Consider the following 24,375-nt stretch of genomic DNA (forward strand, 5'->3'; position numbering starts at 1 on the left):
GATCCGCTCGGAAAAATTCCCGACTGCTTATCGGAGCACTTTCCCGGGGACTCCTTATGCCGTATCCTTATCAATCACTGTCCCCTACCGATGTCAGGGGACGCGGACGCATTATCCTTACTTATATGATCCGACGTTCCCCGGATGTCGCGACCGGACCGACTCGGAGATTCGAGCGGGAAACGGAGAGATAAGAAGGATCGAAGAGAACCAAGAGGAGAGTGGAATACGAGAAGAGCACGAGAGAAAATTCATTTGTAATTACGACTTTTGCGGATGGAAGTTGAAAGCGTTAGTTTTCCGAGAAATATTGAAGACGAGGCTGGGAAAGTTGTAGTCAAAGTTTTTGAAAGAAAGAGAGAGAAGGGACCGGGGGGGGGGGGGGGAGAAGAAAGAGAAATAAACCGTTTTCTTGTCTAACTTATATAAAGGATATCTTACGCGAACTCTTTTCCAAAGTTTGTATGTATTTAAATATATGTATATTATAGTATTCAAAGATTATGCAAATTTTACCATAATTAATCTGCAGATTTCATCCGTTTGCGCAACTTTAATAATACTCCCTTGCTGCAACATTTTTAAAATTCTTATACAATTCGCAAGTTTTACACACCGTTCGCGGGATGAAGCTGTCGATGTAACGAAAATATGCCAAGGTAGATAGTGTCATCCTTGGTGGGTCGTTGAACGACCCCTGTTTAGGTCCGAGGTGGGACTGGATTTAAAGTCAGAGAAGCGTGAAAGAATAGATAGAGAGGAGACGAGGGAATTCATACGTATTATATACCCCACCTGGGGTAAGAGAGTGTGTCAGACGGAAAGATATGTGCGATAAGGAAGACAAACGACGAACGATAAAACGGCGGATGGCACCCCGGGAATCGTCCCGCGCGCGACGGAGGCTGATCGTTATTAACGAACGAGGTGTGCCGTTATAGGCTTATTATCCGGCCGTTCTAATTAAATTGGATTAGCGCAATGAAGCGTACTATGAAATTCTCGGTAAATGGTCCCACTACGACCCCGCTGCTGCGCCCTGCACCACTCGACCCGACGTCGATGTCGTCGGCGACATGCGACGTCGACGATCGCGATAACATCCTTTGACGAATTCGATTATGTATACAGGGTGTCTCAGACTTGACGAATCAGCCGTTACTAGCAGATTCTCTAGAAAATTCTAATAATGTTGAGGAAGACTTCATAAAAATGTTCAAACTACTGACTACTGACCCCTCTATCAATATCGATATTATCGCGCTTGATGCGTTATGTCCCTGAGCACGTAACGCGCCGATTGGTAATCTTTAATCTTCTGTAGCGCCGAAACTACAGCTTTCACAACATTTTGGTATTAAGATTTTTGTTTCCAAATCATCTCAGGAATCCATCATTAACGGCTGATTCATTAAGTCTGAGACACCCTGTATAAATAACGCGTGATTATTATTACGTATGTATGGAGCTTTCATTTCGCGCGTACGGACTAATTTCTTCGCGCACGAATCGTGAGGGATGTTATTAATGAAAGCATTATTACTCGCCCTGTTAACGTTACTGTACGAGACGTATGTGTGCTTAAACTCACATACGTACACGCACAGACGCGTGGTAATTTCGCAGTTCGTCTTCGACGGTGAGAATTGCCCACAGTTATGAAATCTTGTCTATCCTCCAATTGCTATTCTCTTCTTCGGAAGTTCTAATCGTGGAGTTCCCGTAACTTTCATTCGATCGATATCGGTTTAAATCGACGTCATGCACCAGCTGTTCGCTCTATTCGCTTATTAATTTGACGCCGAACGAGAGAAAACGAAGTAGAACAACGCGCTGCGGAGAACAACTCCCAAAGCGTTAATGGAATTCGCAATCCTACGCGTAAATGCACGTCGTTCCAAATTAACGATCAAACTGCAAGAACACGGCTAATTGAGTCGAGCTTTTGTAAATTGATTAAATGTGTCGGGCGCATAAAATATACACGATGCATGAAAGAACGATCACTGATCAAGAAAAGTAAGCGATGACTGGATTTAATTAGAACGTCCCAGTCTCTCGTCTATTTCGCCGAGTCGGCAAATCGCTGCCTCCACCGCTTCTCTCGTCCTTAATTATTCAGGCCGGCTATAATTCACATTTTAAGCGTGCCAGGAGTGATAATTGGTGAGAAACTAACGCAAAGATTGGATCGTCGTCATCGACCTCTCGTATGTAGGTCGCTTCACAGGCGATATCTAGCCATCAATTTACGCAATTCGCGAGTGCACGATGCGTTATCGAGATGCTCGAGAGAGAAAAGACGGCAAGGAAAGTTCGTCGAACGAGAAAGAGTGGTCTTCCCTTGTTAAGGTCGCGACAATGACCGTGCGAGAAATGCCGGGGATTAAATCTTGGAAGAAGCGACGCGCGTTTATCTGTGTAACTTTTCCTTTTAATTAAGCCGGGGAAGTTATCCGGTGTTTTGCGCTGTATTAACTCCGACGTATTAACATCTCTGTGCTTTTCGAGATGACGAGTCACGGCTGACTCGCGGGCGGTTAATTAATATTCGCGATTTCAGCCGGCAGGCTTAATGCGCTGCCTTGCTCGCTGATTTTCGTGACGAGATTAAATGCGGCTTGTTTTTTGCGCCAACCTAAAAGCACCGGAAAGAGAGAGAAAAATCCTCCAATCTCGACTGGAAATCGAGCAAAATAGTTACGTTTATCGAACTTAAAACAGTACGAAACAACACGTTAAAGTATGATCGATGATGACGATAAATGTTAAGCATCGAGCCGTCGAGCTGAGAGAGCAATATTGTGTATTTAGCGTTGCATTTGTACTATAATAACCAGACGATGTCTCATTAAGCGATTCGTTGGTGCATCGGTCATTAACCTCGCGTGGACGGATTAGCGTGACCAATTTATCTCTATTTAGTGCGATAGCAATGTTTCATTTTTACGCACAGAGATGTTTATTCGATCCTATATCTGATCTGTTTCCTCCATTATCACGATATCATTAATCAATCTAATGAATGTTATATTAAAAACTGGTATATTTTGCAAATTATCTTGCTCGCTCTGAATATATTCGTATATGTTTGATAATTTCGTATGTTTCCATCATTCGCGTTTTTCATGAAACCATCAAGTTTTATTAAATATAGATACTATTTCTGCGCACGAATAATAGTAATAACAGAGGAAACGTCTTTTCAACAAAACATTATTGTTAAACTTTAAATACGCATGATCATAAAATATTTGAATCGCTAAAATTAAATGTAGAACGTTCTATAATTCACAATTTTATTTTTAATAATATCTCAACTTTAATAATTATCGGAATTATTCATTGTTTTCAATTCTATTTAAACAATGGTCAAATTATTTTATTCAAATTTATATATACGAAATTTTATTCTAAAATTACAAAATAATAATCTAATTATATAAGCATGAGCTGAAAAAATGAAGAAACGTTTTGCATGTAATCGTCATTTTTCGGTCATATCGCGAAATTGCAACGTATATGCACATCATTTTATTGCGCTATGATTGACGCAAAATTCAGAATTACCACTGCAATTGCAAATTGCATTCTCAGTGTACGTGCGATATTTTCTCACTTTCCGTCCGCTTGTTCTCATCGTAATAATGCGCCAGCATCGTCAATTTCAATCCCGGAGCTCATCTTTCGACGCTTTTAACTCATAACTTCTCGTGACGCAGTTTTCATGTTCACCGCAGAGACCTCGTACCTCGGTGAAAGATCCCTACTCCAGGATTATCCCGGCAGCACTACTTCCTCTCTCTTTAACACAATTTCACTTCTCCGGCAGGAAACACTCCACGCGACAAACACCTTTGTAGCGCGAATAAAACGCGTGTTAATTGTCCTACTTGTGAGCAAACAGTTGTAGAATTGACTGCAATTAAGATTCCGAACTTGCTGGTCGACGTTAATGGATATCTAATTTGCTCTCGTTCGACTTGCGGTCCAAAGACGACGATGGGTCGCAGAACTAAGACAAAGAGAACACGGGAAAGGGTAGCGGAGAAACCGCCCTTGGGTGAGGTGGAACGGGAAAGGGAAGAGGAACGCACGATGCAGGCAGCGATGTTCATTGTCCTGTCGCGGGAGTCGAGTTTTGGTAGGAATGACAGGTTGATATCGCGGGCAAAAACGTAAGACGCTTGGCGACAGGAGTTTGCTGTAGACAGGAGGTTCTTGTCTACGAGAGTGGCTTGCGCAACTACGTCAGGTATACGTATTATGTAAAGGCGAAGTAGAAACAGCGTGTAAGTATCGACAACGGAAATTGGAAACTCGTAAGTACATGACGCGGAGATTACGCAACGGGAGTGGATTTGATCTCAGGGTGACAGTGACAATTTCCGTCATGACATATCGGTCGAAATTATACGTATCCGCGTGACGCATTATTTTCATATGCTAGATCGCTCCCAGGCGCACCTTTCCATGTATATATGTTACGTGTCAATATTTCAAAAATATATATTTAAATATAATAGTTGAAATGCGGTGTGCATTATGAGTGATAAATATTTTCTATAGCTTTCATAAAGTCATACAACAACAGAAGGATGAATTAAACGATATGTTATACTAATGATGTAATTTATTATACAGGGTGAGCCATTTTAAGTTACCCACCCCAATAACTTTTTTATTTTTGAATGTACAACAAAATGTTTCAAATAAAAGTTGCTTGATTTCGAGGGGGACAGAAGATGGTGGCAAAAATTTGACCTTGGATAGTCATTTGAAGGTCACATAAAGGTCACCTTCAATTTCTTAAATGGAACCTACTATTTTTCATTGCATATTCTTGTAGCTTATCTCGAGAGCTTTCCAAAACACTATAATTAAGTACCTTTTCGTTAAGTACTTTTTGAGTTATGAGGCTTGAAATAATTTCTTAATTTTACATAAATCATAAAATATCTTGTAAAATATTCATTTTTCGATTATCTTACCTTAATACTTTTACGTACAAAATAATGAGAGGAATCAATTGGTGTAAAGAAAACACATAATTGTTTCGAAAAAAAAGAATGTAATTTGCAATTAACAATTACATTTTTTTTTTTCGAAACAATTATGTGTTTTCTTTACACCAATTGATTCCTCTCATTATTTTGTACGTAAAAGTATTAAGGTAAGATAATCGAAAAATGAATATTTTACAAGATATTTTATGATTTATGTAAAATTAAGAAATTATTTCAAGCCTCATAACTCAAAAAGTACTTAACGAAAAGGTACTTAATTATAGTGTTTTGGAAAGTTCTCGAGATAAGCTACAAGAATATGCAATGAAAAATAGTAGGTTCCATTTAAGAAATTGAAGATGACCTTTATGTGACCTTCAAATGATCCAAGGTCAAATTTTTGCCACCATCTTCTGTCCCCCACGAAGTCAAGCAACTTTTATTTGAAACATTTTGTTGTACATTCAAAAATAAAAAAGTTATTGGGGTGGGTAACTTAAAATGGCTCACCCTGTATATTATACACGAGTAGAAAACACGTGTATATGATTGATGCAAATAAATAGATTGATTACCAGAAAGATTATCTGTCGAAATGGAATGCTATAAAGTAGAAGATAAAAATACGATTATTCGTAAAGTATTTTGAGATAGTCGGGAAGAAGATATATACATGAAAAAAGTACTCCAAAAGATATTACTCAAACACGCAGCAGAAAATTGCAATTATAAAAAATTATTCTCTTATCCTACTAATCCTTAGTAATCTGTAATCTCTTTTGAAGTAAACTCTGTGGTATATTATATTGACTAACAGGGTGGAGTTGAGGGACACATGAAACATTCGGTTGGAGAACAAAGAGAGAGAGAGAGAGAGAGAGAGAGAGAGAGAGGCAGAGGCGTAGAAGAAGAGGAGATCACTTGTCGACATACCGCCGCACGTAATTTCCTGACAACGTTGCCTAGAAGAGCAAAACGCCGAGGGGGCGGAAAACTGGGGCGGCTCGCAAAATTAACGTAACTACATCGAAGAGCCTCAAGCTCTCAAGCCCTACGCTACGTGTCTACGCTATGATCAATGGCACATCACACAGCGGTACGAAAGCTTACTCTGCTCTCGTAGAGCCGAAATTTATAGTGACCTGATTCACGAGGCGCTATACCTGGAAACTCCGCACACAATCGTGATAGATAGTATAATAAATTAAATTAAGAGCGCAGGACGCCCATCAAAGGACAATGCGGTTAAGTTGAGCAGTCGAAGCGAATTGCTTTCGTGAGGCACGTCTCGAGCCACTCGTATATTTGATAGATACTTCGAACTTGATATTGTCCAAAGAATCGTAATTACTCGCACTGTGAAAGACATAATGAGAGAAGCAAATATTTAGATTTAATTCTGCAAGAGTATTTTTCATAATTTAAGAGCTACAGAAAGCCAGGTGATATACTTTTGCAACATTAATTGAAATATATTCTAATATGGTTTCAAAGTTTTATTTTCGGCATAATATAGCACACACGAGCCACGTATATAAAATTTACAATTATGCATTCCATGAATTTTGATTTTAATTACATATTTTATAGAAACAGGAAAGGCAAAAAGATATTATACTGCTAATTTATGAAAATGTCAAGGTAGCTGACATTTAATTTATTAAAATGTTCCATCTGAAGGGTAAACGGCAGCTAAAATATTGGATTAAAACATGAATTTTTGCAACGGTGTGAAAAATGTATTTGCATCGAAAATGAATAACGCGCATATAAGTGTTGTTATTTGTTTTTTTTCTCTTTTTTGAATTATTTTAAATAAATTCCATTGTAGAAAGGAATCAGTTATAATCGATCGAAAACTAATAGTCACGTTGCTTATCTCGCCGTGTTATGTGCGCGCATATCGGATTAATAACAGTAAAATCAACGCAACACTAGGGAAACATTAAGACTTTAACCACGCGAGCGATGCCAGTGCGATGATCAATGGCACGTCATGCGCCGTGTTAAAGGCTTATCCAACTCGCATACTTGGGATTTATAGCAATCTAAGTGGCCTTGACTTCTGAGAAATGAACGGCCTCTTCACATAAATCCATATCTCGTACAATTTACACATCATGGCTTATGCTAATTAAAATTACGCCATCTTTGAAATTTTATGTATATATACAGGGTGTATCTAAAATGATGCACTAAACTTTAGGAGCGTATTCTAGAGGTCAAAATAAGACTTTTTTTTCTTATAAACATGGGTCCGCAAATGAACCCCCCTCCGAGCTAAAATTCGAAAATGTGTGAAATTGACCAAACACCCGCAACGCAAATTTATTTATCTCTCAAGAGAGGGTGATAGGTAACGTCAAAACCTTTTTTTTTTCTGAAATACAGCCAATTTTTAATTTTTTCCCCAAACTTTAGGAGCCTCTAGCTCGGAAGGGGGTTCATTTGCGGACCCATATTCATAGGAAAAAAAAGTCTTATTTTGACCTCTAGAATACGCTCCTAAAGTTTAGTGCATCATTTCAGATACACCCTGTATATATATAAAATCTGATGGTGTACACATTAAAAAAAAAAACATAGGAAATCAAACTTTAGACACGAAAAGTTATTGCATCAGTTTAAATAATAATAATCTGAAATGTCGATAATCTGGCATTGACAATAGAAAAGATTAACGTGTATAGTTCGACGTATTTCACGGTGGAAAAACGAACGGCTTGATTGCAGAAGCTTTGAGAATGCAACCCGCGTCGACAGAAAGCTTTGTAATTCGCCGATGCTCGGAGATCTGTAGAGAGAGTCTAAAGTTTGATCGGGTTTGTAGTGACCCGAATTGGACACGATGAAAATTCCTTTCAAGATTTTAATCGTGACAAATCGCTCTGCAAAGCGGATAAGGGCGTCGAGGACTTTTTAACGGGTAGTGGACAAGTGGCAAAAGTGCTAATGTGCTTATGATTGAATAACCGCAACTTCGGAAACACACTTTACGCGATTACGAGTTCTATATGGAATGTCGTCAGAGTGGCACTGGGCGATTCTTGAGGCTTAATAGCTTTACGATGAAATCGCGAATGATAAAATTTCTTACGCTGCCGTGGGAGTTAACGAAATTTGCGCGATCGCTTAACCGTTGAAATGGAACTGAAGTTGATGGCTCTTGGCTTTGCACCGATTCGAGATTAATATTTCTCGAAATTAGTTTCCACAATTTCGTTATACTCTTCTATAATTTATTCACGACCTTATTTCTTGTATTTATTTTAAATTAATTTTTATATAAAAAAATACGTATGTCTTATTCCTATATTTTTTACATAAACAATGTATGTTTAATACTCTTTTTTAAATCATACATTATTACAGTTTATTTTTCTGAAATAAATTAATACACTTTTACACTGATTATGTATGTATTTGATAATGTAAGATTGCTTAAAATTGTAATTGTCTCGAGAAAAGATTCAAAATACACGTTAAAGAATAATAATAACGTTATAAAAAATCACCATTATATATTTATATATACGTATTCTTTAATCAAATTTAAGAAGTCGATTCTTTTTGTGTAAAAATCCTGCATTAAATCACAGTTACTTTAATCGCGCACGGTTTCATTCTTTGATATTTTTGTTCCGCGAGAAGCGATTTCACATTGATTAAAAACAAATATAATTCTCTACACTCTGACTCGTCAATCTTCTAAACTTAATAAAAGAGATTAATGTATTTAACAAAGTACTCTGACCTATCGTACGTATTGATTCACGTAAGAGTGACGAAGAAATCTATAAAAAATTGATACAGATATCATGGACGATCTTATGGGAATCTATTTATTTGACAGCTCTTCAGATTCCCATCGATTTCATTTCTCTTCAGCATGTGGCTCGATAAATTCATACAAGAGAGGCGATAATGTGCGCCACGTATTGCTATCTAGAATCGTGAAATTGCAATGATGGTTTAGGAACTCACTTGCAGCGCGGGAATGTGGTACACGGTTGGCCCTCGGCGAGATCACCTCGCGTCACGGCAGGGATGTCCTCGGGCGGACGTTCGCCGACGAGCTCGTCGTGCCCAACACCCGCGGACCCGTGTCGGCCGATCGCGGAATCGGCGATTCAACCCTCTAACGAGGGCTGCAATCGGGGACGCATCGTGTCCCTCGCACCAGGAGCGATTCGATCCTCCGGATGGTCTCTAACGCGATGGTGCGACACGATCAGGATGGAGCGGCAACCTCCAGACCTCCACCTCGTCGTAGGCCAGTCACTATGCACTTCACGATCGCCGCCAGCTAATGCCGCGCAACGAAAGCGAGTCTCCGATCACACCTGCTATTAATACGGTCACTGCACCCGACGACGATACACTGGCATGTCACACTAGCAAAACTCCCACTGCGCTCGCAGGTCGTCGCCCACACTCGAGAGTAATCACACTAGCCTCCTCGGAGATAGATCACACACAGTTTCCCTTCCGGCGGCTCATCGATGAGAGTCTCTCCTCTCTCGCGAGCGAAAAGTATGTCACTCGAGATAGCAGCCGCGCGATCAGACCGTCACTACCCCGGTGAAGGAACGCGATCCGAGTTGCCGATTCGCGCGCCGCGGCTGACCCTTCTTTCCCGAATTGGCGACGAGAGGGTCGCAACTTCGAAGACACGCAGAGGGAAAAGGCAAAGTCGCCCGAGGCGATAAAAATATTGGCGATACGTCACGAATCCATGCACGCGTGTATGTATTTATGTATACAAATAAATATATATGCACGTGTATATATGTATATGTGTCCTGTATGTGTGTATGTGCGTGCGTGCGTGCGTGCGTGCGGGCGTACGCGCGCGCGGTTATCAATTTTTCGCGCTCGCAAGACGCACACGCGAGGGGGCACAGCCGACACGCATCAGCCCTAGGAGAGACCCTTAGGCTGGATCCGCGGAGTTTCCTTTCACCTCGATTTTCGGTCCCTCGCCACCCCCGCGTTGCACAGGCGCGAACCGCTTTCAGAATTTCCGAGGGTCGGGCGACGCGCACGCGGGAGGGAGTGACAGCGAGGGGGGAGCGTTGCCGCGTCGGGGGTGGGGGCCGCCGAGGGACAGCGCTGGAAGTGGAAAGGACAGAGTACCGGGTGGTAAGAGTAAATCGCAAGGTGGCGGGCCTTGCCCTACGCTACGAGAGAGGAATAGACTCTCGACACACGACCGGTTACACCGGTACGGCTAGACTACCACCGGGCTACGCGACGTAGCACCGACGTGGGAAGGAGGGTGTCTTGTAAGCTCGTACTGATGGCGATGTCGTGATTGTGATAGTGCTGCCGTGTTACCGTTGCCGCAGCTGCTGCTGCTGCTGCTGCTGGTGGTGTTGCTGCCACCGTCGCCGCCGCCGCTGCTGCTGGGTGGTACGGGCGTGGAGGGGATGATAGGGAGGAATGGAGGGATATGGAGAAGGGGGATAGTAGCGCAGGCGTTTTGGTGCACCGACGCATTGATCCCTGGAATTCGTGGGGACGACGACGAGGGTCGAGCGTGTGTCCACCCTTCGCGAGGGAAAGAGAGAAAAAGAGCGAGCGAGAGGACGGGGTGGTAGAGAGCGTCGACTGTTCCACTCGTAGCCAATGTCCACACCTGCAGGTCGCGGACGAAGCCAGGATTTGATAGTGGAAGCGAGGTGTCATTGATTGGCAATTGTAGATCACTCGAGTGGTCCATGGATCGGTTGACATGAGAGAGCTGACGTCTAGATCGATATCAAAGAGATTTTTCCGATAACGCAGTTAGATCTGTAAAGAATTTTGCTAGAATGTTAGAAACTATATTTCATGTTACGTTAAATATAGGAAATCCCGGATAAAAAAAAGTTTCTGTATATTTTTCGGTATATTTTTATCTCGAAATATTTTTTAAAATAGAATAGGAGTGTTAAAGAAATGTGAATGAAAGAAATAATAATAAAACTGGCGCGAGTATGTGATCAATAATTTCCAAAATGTTGAAACAGCTCATTCAATTGTCCAGAATATTATTAATATTTATAGAACATACGTACTTATATATATATATATATATATATATATATATATATATATATTTTACATTAATTTTATGAACTTTGTAGCAAAAATACAATTAATTCTTAAATATCCATCTTGTCTCGTAAGAATATGAAATATTATGTGGCAGACCGATACTTTCTCAATAAGCATTTCAAACATAGGATATATAGACTTTTGCTGATGCTACATGCATGTTACAAATAAAAGGTAAAAAAAATTGACACAATAGAAAATCAAAAACTCGATATACAATTGTTATTAGATTTATCAAATTAATATTTTTTTTAAATATTAACATGTGCATGTAAAATATTTTATGTATGTTTTAAAAAAATATCGCTAATAAAAAAAACAAATTTTTTTAAACTTTTATATTGCAATCTATAGAGTCGTAACAATTTGATAATCGATATACTTGTAACGAGTTTGATGCATTGAATACTTTAAAGAATTACGTATTTATTTATTATATTAGATATATCTTTTATTGAAAAATTGTCGCGTTGTAAAAAAATTTTTTCTGTATAAAACAACACATAGCAAAAAAGAAATATTAATTTCGAGCGTGCTATTTACACGTTATTTTTAAATTATCTTTTTTTAAATTAGGAAATCATAGATTTTTACATAAAATTGTATACTTGCTTTAGTCACTTCTAGAACAAAAGTTGATTTTTATAGTATTATTATTTTAGTTATTTGTCTATATAATTTTTTAAAATCGCTTTTTGAATCTTTTAATATTAAAATTACACTATTGTTTCATAAGAAGTAAGGTACATTAATTAAGTCATAAAAAAGTAACAGACGATGCGCCGTAATATTATTCATGATTCACAATATACATCAAGATACACACACAACGTACACTTGTCTGTGTGTACGCACACAACTGCCGGCAAATAAAAGCGGTATCTTGTCGCTGGCCGCGATTACTCGTTAATAAAAGAACATGGGAAAAGATGGAGTAAGACAAGGGCGAATCATATAGCAAGAAAATAGAATTAGAGCTACACGAGTGAGTCGCTTTGTGATTTTATTGATTTTATAATTTTTCTAACGTATCTAAAGACTCTTTTGTTCTATCTCGTAGCTAGCACATGCACGGATTAAATTATTAAAATTTTAAATAAAGATCTTTAATGATCTAAAAATTTAATTACTTAAACTTATCGTTGAACTCTCGGAGATGAGAACGTTTCCTAATGTTGTTAAATTATAAATTTTTTTTCTAGTAAAAATAATAATTATAACATAAAGGTTACATTGAACTAGAATAGACATTCAATTTGATGTCTTTATCGTACTTGAAAGTAGAATCATCTATAGCATATATAGATGTATGTATCAATATATGTTATATTTTCCTATTTTTAAACAACAAAGAACATCAGTTCCTTTTACTTCAAGATATTAAAGTCATACAGCTACTGCTTTATACAGAAATAGAAGTGCTTCTCAATACATGCATCAAAAATTCTATCAGGTTTATAAACAATTAATGTTGAAAAAATGGATCAAGACATCAATAGTCACTCATAAAATTAGGTGATTGAAACTTATGTTGTACTTGTCGAAAATCTTAAAAGCAAAATTATACTTGACAGCTTTCTCCTTAGCTTTCATCCAACTGTCCAACTTTTCTTATACAGTATTAACTAAAAGGGAGAATTCAGTGTGACAGGAGGCTTCAATATATTTCGGGCAATTTTTGCGATCAGAAACGATCGTCAAGCGCGAATCGTGATACCTCAGGTACCGATACACGTAAATATATATATATATATATATATATATATATATATATATATATGTATATATATGTAACATCGCTCCCATGAAATATTCAGACTCAGTCTGCGTGCGGATATGTAGCATCGTTGAATAAATAACGAAGAAAGTAGGGAATCCCGATTGGTTCATAACTCCCTTTCATCCTGGATTCTTTTGGTAGTCCTAGTAACGAAAGCCATGCATCCAGGGAACATAAGGAAATCGAAAGGGGATCAGACGATTTGCCCTCTTAAAAAGTTATAGATTTAAGATTTTTTTTATAGGTACGCAGAAACTCGTCTCTCTCAAAAGATATCTTATTATTATTATTATTATTATCATCAATATTATTATTATTATTATTATTATTATTATTGTTATTATTATTATTATTATTATTATTGTTATTATTATTATTATTATTAATTTATATAATTGTTCAAATCTTACATTTTTTTCTATTTACTCTTACATGATGAATGAAATGATTAATTCTATTGATAGGGAAAAAATGAAGAAGAACAGAATGAGCTATTTTGTTTTGAACTAAGTTTGTTACACGAACTATATTCAGACTGGTATTTTTTACACAATTGCCCTCAAATTATGCTTCTATTGATTTAAAAAAAAAACGATTTAGAAAAGAAGAAAAAAAAAGAGAACAAAAGATAAGGAATGAAAAGGGGGAGAGAAAGAGAGTTGAAATTTGAAGATACAAACGGGTAAATAAGATCTCTCAGTGAGCGAGGAGTTCGGGAACTGCGAGCTTTCGAGCAGTCGTGTTGTTTCTTTCAAAGAAACGGAATAATAATTTTAACATTTTTCAAAACGGAATCGGTTCTCTTATTCTATCGTATCGCGAGAAGGATGAAATATGCAATAATAAAAGTAGGACGTTAAATAAACTGCAAATAACAGATACTCGTTTATTTGTCGAGAGTTGTCTTGCTTCATTCAAATGGAAGAGACCAATATATATCAACCAACTTTACGTAGATAGTTATTTCTAACAATACTTTGAATGTTGCTGTCACTCAATTACATCGATCTCATTGATTTCTTTTACAGGTGACTGCGTTTATACATTATTTCTAACGATATTTTGAATGCAGCTGTTATTCAATTCCATTTATTTTGCTGACTATAAGTGTAAGCTGAGCTTATATATACTTAAAATACAATTAAAACGAAATGAGACGCAAAACTCGTAGTTTTGAAATGCCTTTTTCGCGGCCAATTAACAGAGACCTTAGTTTCAGAAATTAAAACAACGTTTTCAGATCTCTTTGTGTTTAAAGTTTGGAGAACAACTATTTCTAGTTTTGTTAATTTTGGATCTTACAAAATATATAATGAATAAATGATCAAATGAACTCATCACGAATTAAATTTGAAAAAAGTCATCAATACATGTTTACTGACAAGCTTTTTGGACCATGTTATTTTCAAAAATACAAAATTGAACAATGAATATTCTCTCGTGAGGCACTTTTTTATTTCGTCGGCCGGTATTTCGATATTGCAAATAGTAGATATGTGAAATGCAAGACGCGCACGTAAATGTGAGCCCTTGAGCTTGGAAAGCTGCGCTTGTGAGTCGCGTTGTTTTCTCCAAATTGTCGGAAACCTTATGATGTATGTGAGGGAAACTCGGAAAAGTAACCGCATAAAACGAGTGCACAGGATCTATCGCGGTAGCGACCGCTTTAAGAAATATCGGGGCGACTCCGTGGATCCTCAAAGAATGGAATACCCGGGCTACGCTTAAACGGGGAGAACGGGTACAGCGGATACTCGATACCGCCCCTCTGGATAAACCGAGCTTGAGTGCCGTGAATGCTTGCTGACTTTACCAGAGCTACCCCACTCGTTTCGCTCACGACGCGTTTGCTGTTCCTGCGAAGGCTCGTTTTGTATTGAAAACCAAATTTCGCTCGTCGACGCCGCCGTCGCCGATGACGTTAAATCCGATATAAAACCTTTCGCTTCGACACATGAAGTAGGGGGGAAGTGGAATATGCGAGCGAGATGCTCGAGAGAAAATTTCATTTTTGCACATCGGTTTTTAGTAATCGCTCGGGGCAAAACAAAAATATTCACGTGTTGAATGAATATCGTGCGAAAATATTTAAAAGCAAGTGGTACCGGGTAATGATGTTATTTAATTGGAACTAAACAGGCAATGAATATTATGTATTCGGCGATACGTACGTTAAATTTTGCAAAAGCACTTGAATGTGATTGAAAAATACGCATATAAATTCTCATTAAAGTTTACGCCTTAAATATGTATATATAATTTTTTAGATATATTATTATATAATTTTATTCACGTAAAAAATCAGTCGCTTGTTAAAGGATTCGTACTAAAATATAGAATATTGCAAAGTACGTTCTATGCCTATCGTCAAATTTTAATGCATTAAGTGGCCTTATTTGCATTTCTCTCTATGTTTTTTTTTTCTTCTTAAGAAAATGATGGTGTTTCTTCAATTGATATTTCATCTAAGTATTTATAGATAAAAGTGGATGATTTATACACACACAAATGAAATTATCAATACATATAGAGAAGCTATGTGTTAGATAACGTGCAAACATATAACCATAAGCAGCTCTCTCGGTAATTCAGTAATGGTCTTAGGGTAAGGTTCATAATAACTGCGTAAATGAGAAGGGTCCCGTAATTAATTCAAGCATATCATGAATAGGAAGAGAGAGAGAGAGAGAGAGAGAGAGAGAGAGAGAGAGAGAGAGAGAGAGAGAGACAGAGAAAGCACATGCCAACATTTCGTATACGAAGTAAATTTTACTTTAAAAGCTTCCTTATGAAGCCACTAAATCAATCGTTGATTGTTAAGTATAAAGCAAATTGTCTTCTTCCATATATATATTCGATACAATGCAATTACAACATGCAATTAGCAGATTTATTCTCTGCGTAATAATATAACTTGCAATTTATAAATAATACTTTAATTGAGCAATTAAAAACGTATGAAAATTTGAATATTCCCTTCTGATAAAATATCGCAATTATTATCTCTACAAATGGATACAATTTTTTAAATATTTTTTCAACTTTGCATCTTTTTGAAAAAGAAAAAAAATTATATTAAATATTAATATTTATGAAATTTATTTATTTTCATATCTGAAACAACATTTTTTTAAAATAACATTGTGCTTTCGTAATTGAAACGTTAAAATATGAATATATTTTCGAACACATGTTCAAATTGCGCAAAATATATATAATTTAAATGTTTAAAATTGAATAATAAGCATTGAATTCTGCTTTATAATCGTCGAATTTATTGTTATTAAAATGCTAACGAGGATTTAATTGTTTAAGTAATTACATTTTATGTAATTATACATGATATATAATAGGTACATTGTATTTAAACTTGTAATAATTGTATGTATTCATGTATATATACATCATTTTATTTGAACTCATCGTTCTCAAATTTTCTTAACTAATCGAATTGCATATCAAGAGTTACACACTTGCCCATACACAATACTATCGCAACAACATTATTCATGTGTTATTGTAGGCGGGGAAGCCACGAACCAGAAATGGCTCGTAAGGGAAATGCGGTATAACACAATCTATCTGATGATAACTAATACGTAATTCCGCACTATTGAAATCATATGCATTGTTTCGAATATTCGAGCGGTAATGGTAATGAAAGAAATTGAGAACCATAGCAATAAATTGGGTGTTCTAAACATAAATAGATGATTTAAGTACCACATTTTACCATCAAATTTCTACCCAGTAAAATAAAAAAGTGGATTTAATTCGAAAATATTAAAAAAATGTAGATAAGAAATAAGATAAAAAATAAATAAATAAATTAGTACGAATTTTATTACACTATTTTTATAATATTGACATGTACAATATTGGCATGTAAGTGTAAAATATTGTAAAATGAAATAAAAAAATCGGTATTTTAATTTCCTTCATTGAATATTTTAACATGTTTCTCTTTAATATATAATTTTGGGTTTTTAGGAAAGATTATATTAATTTACATGTAAATAATATGTAAATAGATAGGATAAATGATAAGAGATAATAATATCACACGATATCATATGATCATATAATATAATGATAATGAATTTTAAACATGGAAATATTACGTCATTATATACCGTGTATTTATAAAAATAAAAGTTTTTCATTTTTAATCGATTAGTCTGAAATTCAATCACCGATTTACACTGTAAATATACGTATATACATCGAAACAAGCATTATCTGTACCAATTTACTTTAGCGCATAATATCACATTACTTGCGATTAAAAGGTATTAATGGAACTAATGCGCACTAATTGATTTTATTGCTGCTTATGTAAACTAAAATAAAAAAATGAAGAGAATGAGAAATGAAGAATGAGGGAACTTATTACATATAACAGAATTATTTATTTTTTCAAGATATTAATAATAAAATTATTAATATATAATAATGAGCAAATTTTAAGCAATTATATTAATACAGGAATAATAGAAATTATTTTTTAAATCGATGAAACACATGAGTAAAAATGTACTCAGAAAAAAGTGATACATCATAAATTTCCTTTCTTCATTCAATTACAATTTTTTAATAGACTTATAAAGATTGTATATGAAATAATAATTTAAAGAGGTCACACATGCACATATTTATTTAATAATTTTTTTATATATACTGTGTGACCTCTTTAATTCTTATTTCATATTGCAATCTTTATAAGTCTATTAAAAAATTGTAATTGAATGAGGAAAGAAAATTTTTGATATATATCTCCCTTTTCGGAGTATTTTACATTTTAATTAAGAATTAACAATTAGTTTTAATGTATTTTAGTTTTAATTAAATTAATAATAATGATGAATAATAAATAAAAATTATTAATATCGAACAAAAATAATTCGAATATTTTAATTAAAAATAACCAATTTGACAAATAAATCGATTAGCATATTTGACAGGTCCAAAAATACCGATGGATTCTCAATCCATCAAACAATTAGACTACATGCGAGAGGTCGCCAGTAATCAATCAATCAGCTGTGTAAAGTTGTACCTGTCGATAAGCATTCTTTCTTATAGCAGAGAGAAGACAGAGGTGTCATGGCCCGCTTTTAGGTGATTCCTGAAAGCGATACTCCCTCTGTGAACATTAAAAACGTGGACATGAACTACAAAGCCAATGTCCATGTTCTCGGAGGGTAACATATAATGTGCACAATTTCTGGTTTTGTTCCGTGCTAGGTGCACGAAATGCCGATAGCACTATAGTGCTATATAGCAAGACGCTTAAATATATATTTAAATTAGTAGTAATAAATTATTCAATCGTGAAAGATGCTGTAATTTTCCAATGTAATGTTAATGTAAAGATGAAATAAATATTTTTCTATATATTCATTGTCATATAATTCTATATATTCATTGTCATAAATATTTTTCTATATATTCATTGTCATATTTATATATTTTTATTTACAAAACACAAAATGCCTGCTGTGGGATAAAAACATTTTTAACCATATTTCTATAAATCTTCTTAATTAGCAGTAAACTGATCTTTGATATTTATTAATCATCTTTTTAATTATTTAAAAATTTAATTATTAATACATGTATTATAGAATTTTTTTAAATTAATCACTGATTCTTCTGAAGTTTTTATAATTAAGATTCGAAAAATATAGATGTTGCAAAATATTTTAAATGTTTCTTCCTTTATATAAAATATAAAGAATTCATATGTTCCATTCTAATATAGTCAACATTATTTATATATTTTTATTATAATTTTCATACCAGCATAATATTTTTATGCTTAATACTTTATATAATACAATGTACTAAATTATAAAATTTAATATAATTACAAAATAGTATTATTATTAATAAATAGATTGTATGCACACTGTCTATTAGTTTCTAATTATTTCCAATCCAATTTATTCCAAATCACTATGCATTTCTAGCCAATATATTCTCTTCTTCTTGGATTATTATGATTTATTGTATTCCTTTGTGTTAAAATCATAAGGATTACCATCATTTGTCATGCTTATTCCTTCCTATGGAGTCCATTGGAATATTTTCTGTGAACATTTGTTCTCGGGTATAGATATTCAAATCATTCAGGTTTAAGATATTCAAATCATTGTAGTTGCCTTTTTTATTTTCTCGATTACTGTCTCTTTTTCTATTATTTTAAAAATTCTCAAAATTATATAATTTTAAAAATATCATTAAAAAATATTAATATAATTATATTAATATTTTTTAATAAAATGATAGAAAAAGATATTAATAATTTTGGTATCTCTCTTGGTCTGACTCTTCCCCTTCGATCTATCCCGGCATGGGTGACCCTATCAGTAACTACGGCCGGTATTCATAATTCACTCTTATATTTAAGATCATATTTAAAATTAAATAATCTTAAATATAAGAAAAGTCTATATGAATATCGGCGTATGTTACCGCCGGCATAGCTCTCAGGTTCATTGGAGTACTCAAACCTCCTCACCCGGCAAATGCCTTCGTTAAAGTGGAGATATATTTACCATCGAGGAGGAAAATTTTTTTTAAATTTTATTTTTCTTTTCTTTTAATACAGAGTTTAATACAAAAGTTAGTGTAAAATATAATATAATTTGAAACGTAATACAAAATAATTTATTACATAAAAATGTCCAAAATATATGTATAATATTTTATAATATAAAATTTACTAAAAATTTTTACGTAGTCCAGACAAGAATGATTAGCGATGATTAATCCCTAAGATTACTGGGATTTTAATATATTTTCCCTGTGTGCATTAAAGGAATATTAAAAAAAATTTAATGATCACCTAAAATAGCCCTAACAATCCTACTTCTTGAAAGAAATATTTAAAAAATTTTAATGATTTATTTCATTTTATTTTTTTAATTTATATAGTTTAATAATAAAACATTATATTTTCATTATAAAAATAATATGTAATAGAATTAAATTTCTATTCATATATATAATATACATTCATAAATACCTAAAAAAAATAATTTTCTTAATATCTTCAATATTAAACTTTAATAATATAAGCTATTTAGATAAATTTATATAAATAATGAATTTATATGAATAAATATAATTTATATAAATTTATATAATTAATGAAATTACTCTTATAATAGATATAAATATATAAATTTTATAAAAACTATTATTTAAATTAAAACCTTAAATAAATAAATAAATAAATAAATAAATAAATAAATATATAAATATATAAATATATAAATTTTATAAAAATTGTTATTTAAATTAAAACCTTTTATAAATTTTAATAATAAATCCTTTTCTATAAATTCTACTCATTCTATTTTAAATCTTTCTATTCCTATATTTAAAAATAGCTTATAAATTCATAAATATACTAAATTTATTATCCATATTGAACTAAAAAAATATCTTAAAAATATACACATTTGTATTTAAAATTTTTCATATACATACATAAAATTTGCAAAAAAATTCGTATTACTATAAAAATTATTGTTAACAATTTAATTTTCATCCTCAAAATAAAATACCTATAAAAAAAACATTTAAAAAAATATTGACCCCCCCTAAAAATTTTTAATATTAATAATATAATTATTGAAATATTTATTAATCTGTTTTCTCTAATATTATTTAACCCTACATTTTCCTGACTCTCTAAAAAATACATAATATATGAATCACCTAAATTAATCACCTAATAGTCCTAACAATCCTCTACTTCTTGAAAGGAAAATCTTAATGATCACCTAATAGCTCTAACAATCCTACTTCTCGATTAAGTGAAATTATTTGAGGAGAGCCTATCTCTAATTACCGAGGGGTTGGTCACTAGTGGTTATAGTGTACAAAAATTACCCTTGATACGGATTACCTTTAAATTACCTCAGATTACTTAAGATTATCTAATATTGCCTTAAATTTTTAATAGATGGTACTGGAAAAAATAAGATGGTGAGCAGTACTAAAATTACAGCTTCAAAAAAATCATCCTCTAGTGAAAAATACAGTCGACAAAATCGATTAAAAAGAAAATTACAAATAATATCTCCAAATCAAATGTTCATTACTCAATATTTTTCCTATGTTAATAAAATTTCGAAAATAGTATAAGAAAATGACATTTTGAAGAAAGCGTTTTTTGAGCATGCCGAGGAACTTTGGTGTCTTAAAAAAAGTATTGCTTCGATCCCAAATAATATTGACGGTTTTTTTAAACGACTTATTGAAACGGCAATTCTTAACAATGCTAAAACGAATCCGAAGAATAATCAATATGAAGAATCTTTTAAGAGATTTTGCACATATCTTTTCATTGGTAAGGATGCATTTCGCAATTTTTATATATTTGTATTTTTAGTTATTTTTAGCTTTTTTGAATTTTGTTTCGAATAATAAGTAGACGCCTGACTTACGAAACGACTTTACATGCCAATTTGAATTGGCATTATTCCATCTGTATCCACTATCAGCAGGGTAATAAATTCAAACTATTGTTTACTTCGGGAAAGTGAATTTCGTTTTAAGGAACTAAGTGACTTCTTAACGCAAAGAAATTTGCCTAAAGTAGTTTAACTTAGTGAAAATGCGACTGGAATTACTGGCAGAATATTCAATACATGAAAATTGTAATATAGGTTTTGTTTTACCGTTAAATGACGATGGCTTACCAAAAGTGTGGATAAGAATGCATTTCGCAATTTTTAAACGTTCGTGTGTTCGTGGCCTGAGAGAGAAAGCATTACAACGTGATACCGCGAAAACCTAACCACGACAATTCGTAGACTGCAAAAAAGCACGTTTTTACGAAGCGTTGATTCCAAAAATCGAATGTATATTATTGTAAAAAGATACAACTTCGTCAATGAGAGACGTTCACTAACTTCAAAAATTAAAGATTACCTTAGATTACCTAAGATTATCTGAGACTACCTTAAGAATACCTAGAATTACCTACAGATTATTTGATATTACCCTTAGATTACTTAGATTTCCTATTAGATTACCCAAGATTACCTGAGAATGCTAAAGATTATTTAGAATTACCAAAAATTACTTTAGATTACCCAAAATTTCCTTTGGATTGCCGCTGAATTACCTAGCCCTTGTACAGAAATTACCTCAGTGACCAACCCCTCGCTAATCACGTATATTTTAATTACGTGCCCTAATTACATTCCATCGCGTGCCCTAATCGCGTGAATAAATGTCCGACATTACGTACTATTGTACGTAAAGCTTTTCTTCAGGCCAGTTAAACTTACTTTTCGTTGATCCTGTCCACTTTCTCGTTCGATCTCTAATCAGAAATCGAAAAAGGAGGTAAACACTCCTTCTTTTGCCGACTAATTATCGGCAAATGAGCGTAAATATTTCACGCTCATCATAACGATCGCTCGATTTTACAATCGTTCGTTAAATATTTGAATATAACTTTATTTTAACTGAAATAAAGCCAAATTACTATATATTATATATATTTCTATATATTATATTTTCGAATAAAATATAAAATTAATGTGTATGATATTTACCATATTACAAATTATTTAATTAATTAATCATTTGGCTTTATATTAAGTTAAAGTAAAGTTTAAAACTAATATCTACAAATTCTACGATGGATGAGCTATAAGAAATTAGAATTAAATAAGTGCGCGTTATAAGAATAAAGTAGTATCAAAAATTGATAAAATCGATAAAATTATTAATGCGTGTTCTTTATTTAATAAATTAGACAAAATTTTTATAAAAAAAATTCTTTCCTTGATTCTTTTTTTTAAATTAATACTTCAATTTATTTTCGCAATAGATGCAAAGCATTTCGAAAGAAGTTATTAAAAGTTATTTAATTTAATCTATCCTAGCTCATCCATTTTAAGGCAACGGATTTATCTACAATCTACAATCTACATCTACATCTACATCTACATATACGATCTCTACGAATCCGTTACCTTAAAGTTAAATAAAAGTTTTTCTTACTCACCGGCACTGATGCGCAACAGCGGAGTTGTAATTATCGAAGCTACGATGTCTGTAACATACAAATTTAAAATTCATTTATATTAATGCTCACAAAATGCAATCAATATTTCAAAAAATTTTTATCGCGCGGAATTTTATATCCGATGTGTAAAATAATAAGCAGAGATAAACACGTGTGGAAAAATTTTATAAATTTTTAAAACTATTTTTTAAGAAAGTTTTTTAGAAAGCTTTATATGACTTTTATAAAAATCTTTCTCTCTAATTTTCTCTTTAATTCATTTAAATAATAAGATCAAATTATTATGCGTACGATTTATAACAATTGATATAGGTACAAATAATAAATATTCACCATCAGGTTGCTCCGCCGATGCAAGCTGCCTCTCCCAGGCCTCCTCCTCCTCTCATGTTGTTGACGCGCGATACTTTTAACGGCACTCCCGCACTCACGAGCGATATTTTTATATCGCTATTTCCGCTATTTTACGCGCGATACTTAACGGTTTCCACACTTTCGATGCGATTACAAATTTTATATTTGATCGCGCGATGTATATACTTAATATGTATATACTTTGAACGGCACTTCCGGTTTCGGTACGAAAATCCCATTTCATTTCACAAGAATCAACTTTGAGCCAACAGGTCGGGAATGCAACGATACAACGAGCAAAGACTAGGCCCGAACCGGAAAGAAGACGTTGCATAGCAACGACTCGATGAAACATCCCAGTTAGTTGGCATCGGAAGTAGAGACTTGTTGACAAAAACGAAATTGGGATTTTGAAAACGCGAAAACGCGATAACGCGAGAATGCTAAACGCGAAAATGCGATGACGAAACGTCGCCGTCCGCGGCACGTTAACGGCACCGACGACGCGAAAGGGTACTTAGCTTCCCTTTCAGGCACCTTAAGATTTATCATAAATAGAAAAATTTAAGATAAACATCAAGGCGCCATCCAAGTAATAAGCCCTCCCACCGCGACAAGGTGTACCCCATGGGAGGGTTATATTATATATAATTTTATATATAATATAATATAAATTTAAATTTACAAATGTAAACGATAAATAAAAATATAAAGGATAAGAGATAATCTATTATACATATAAAGCAATGTTCAAAATAATTGCTTTTAAAACTAACTAATTGCGCGCAATTAATTTTTACATTTTTACTTTTAAATAAATATATTTACTATTGTAAATTGCATAATTAGAAAATAATTTATATTTCTTAGATATAAACCTTTAAAAATGAGCTAAATAAAAAAATTTCTATTTTTTTATATATGAAATATTGAATAATATTAATATGAAATATTTTATAAAATATAAAAAGTATCTAAAAATATTAATTAATAAGAAATTTTATTATAAATGTTGTAATTATTATAATATAAAATGGAATAATTTTTATATGTATATGTATTATATATATATATATATATATATA

At 33.6% G+C, this 24,375-nt stretch overlaps 1 protein-coding gene across 1 annotated transcript in view; it reads right to left on the reverse strand.

The window, feature by feature from the left end:
• The window catches only part of Dpr12 (defective proboscis extension response 12), a 289,232-nt gene extending 279,159 nt beyond the window's left edge, over positions 1-10,073 (reverse strand). Inside the window, exon 1 of the mRNA XM_083083057.1 lies at positions 8,991-10,073. The gene's annotated coding sequence lies outside the window, so the exon portion shown is untranslated. The remainder of the gene's footprint in view (positions 1-8,990) is intronic.
• Positions 10,074-24,375: the final 14,302 nt, after the last annotated feature.

The sequence above is a fragment of the Camponotus vicinus genome, unplaced genomic scaffold (assembly GCF_025532165.1).
Source record: "Camponotus vicinus isolate PSW18456_S1 unplaced genomic scaffold, iyCamVici1.0 SCAF_11, whole genome shotgun sequence".
Lineage (NCBI taxonomy): Eukaryota > Metazoa > Arthropoda > Insecta > Hymenoptera > Formicidae > Camponotus > Camponotus vicinus.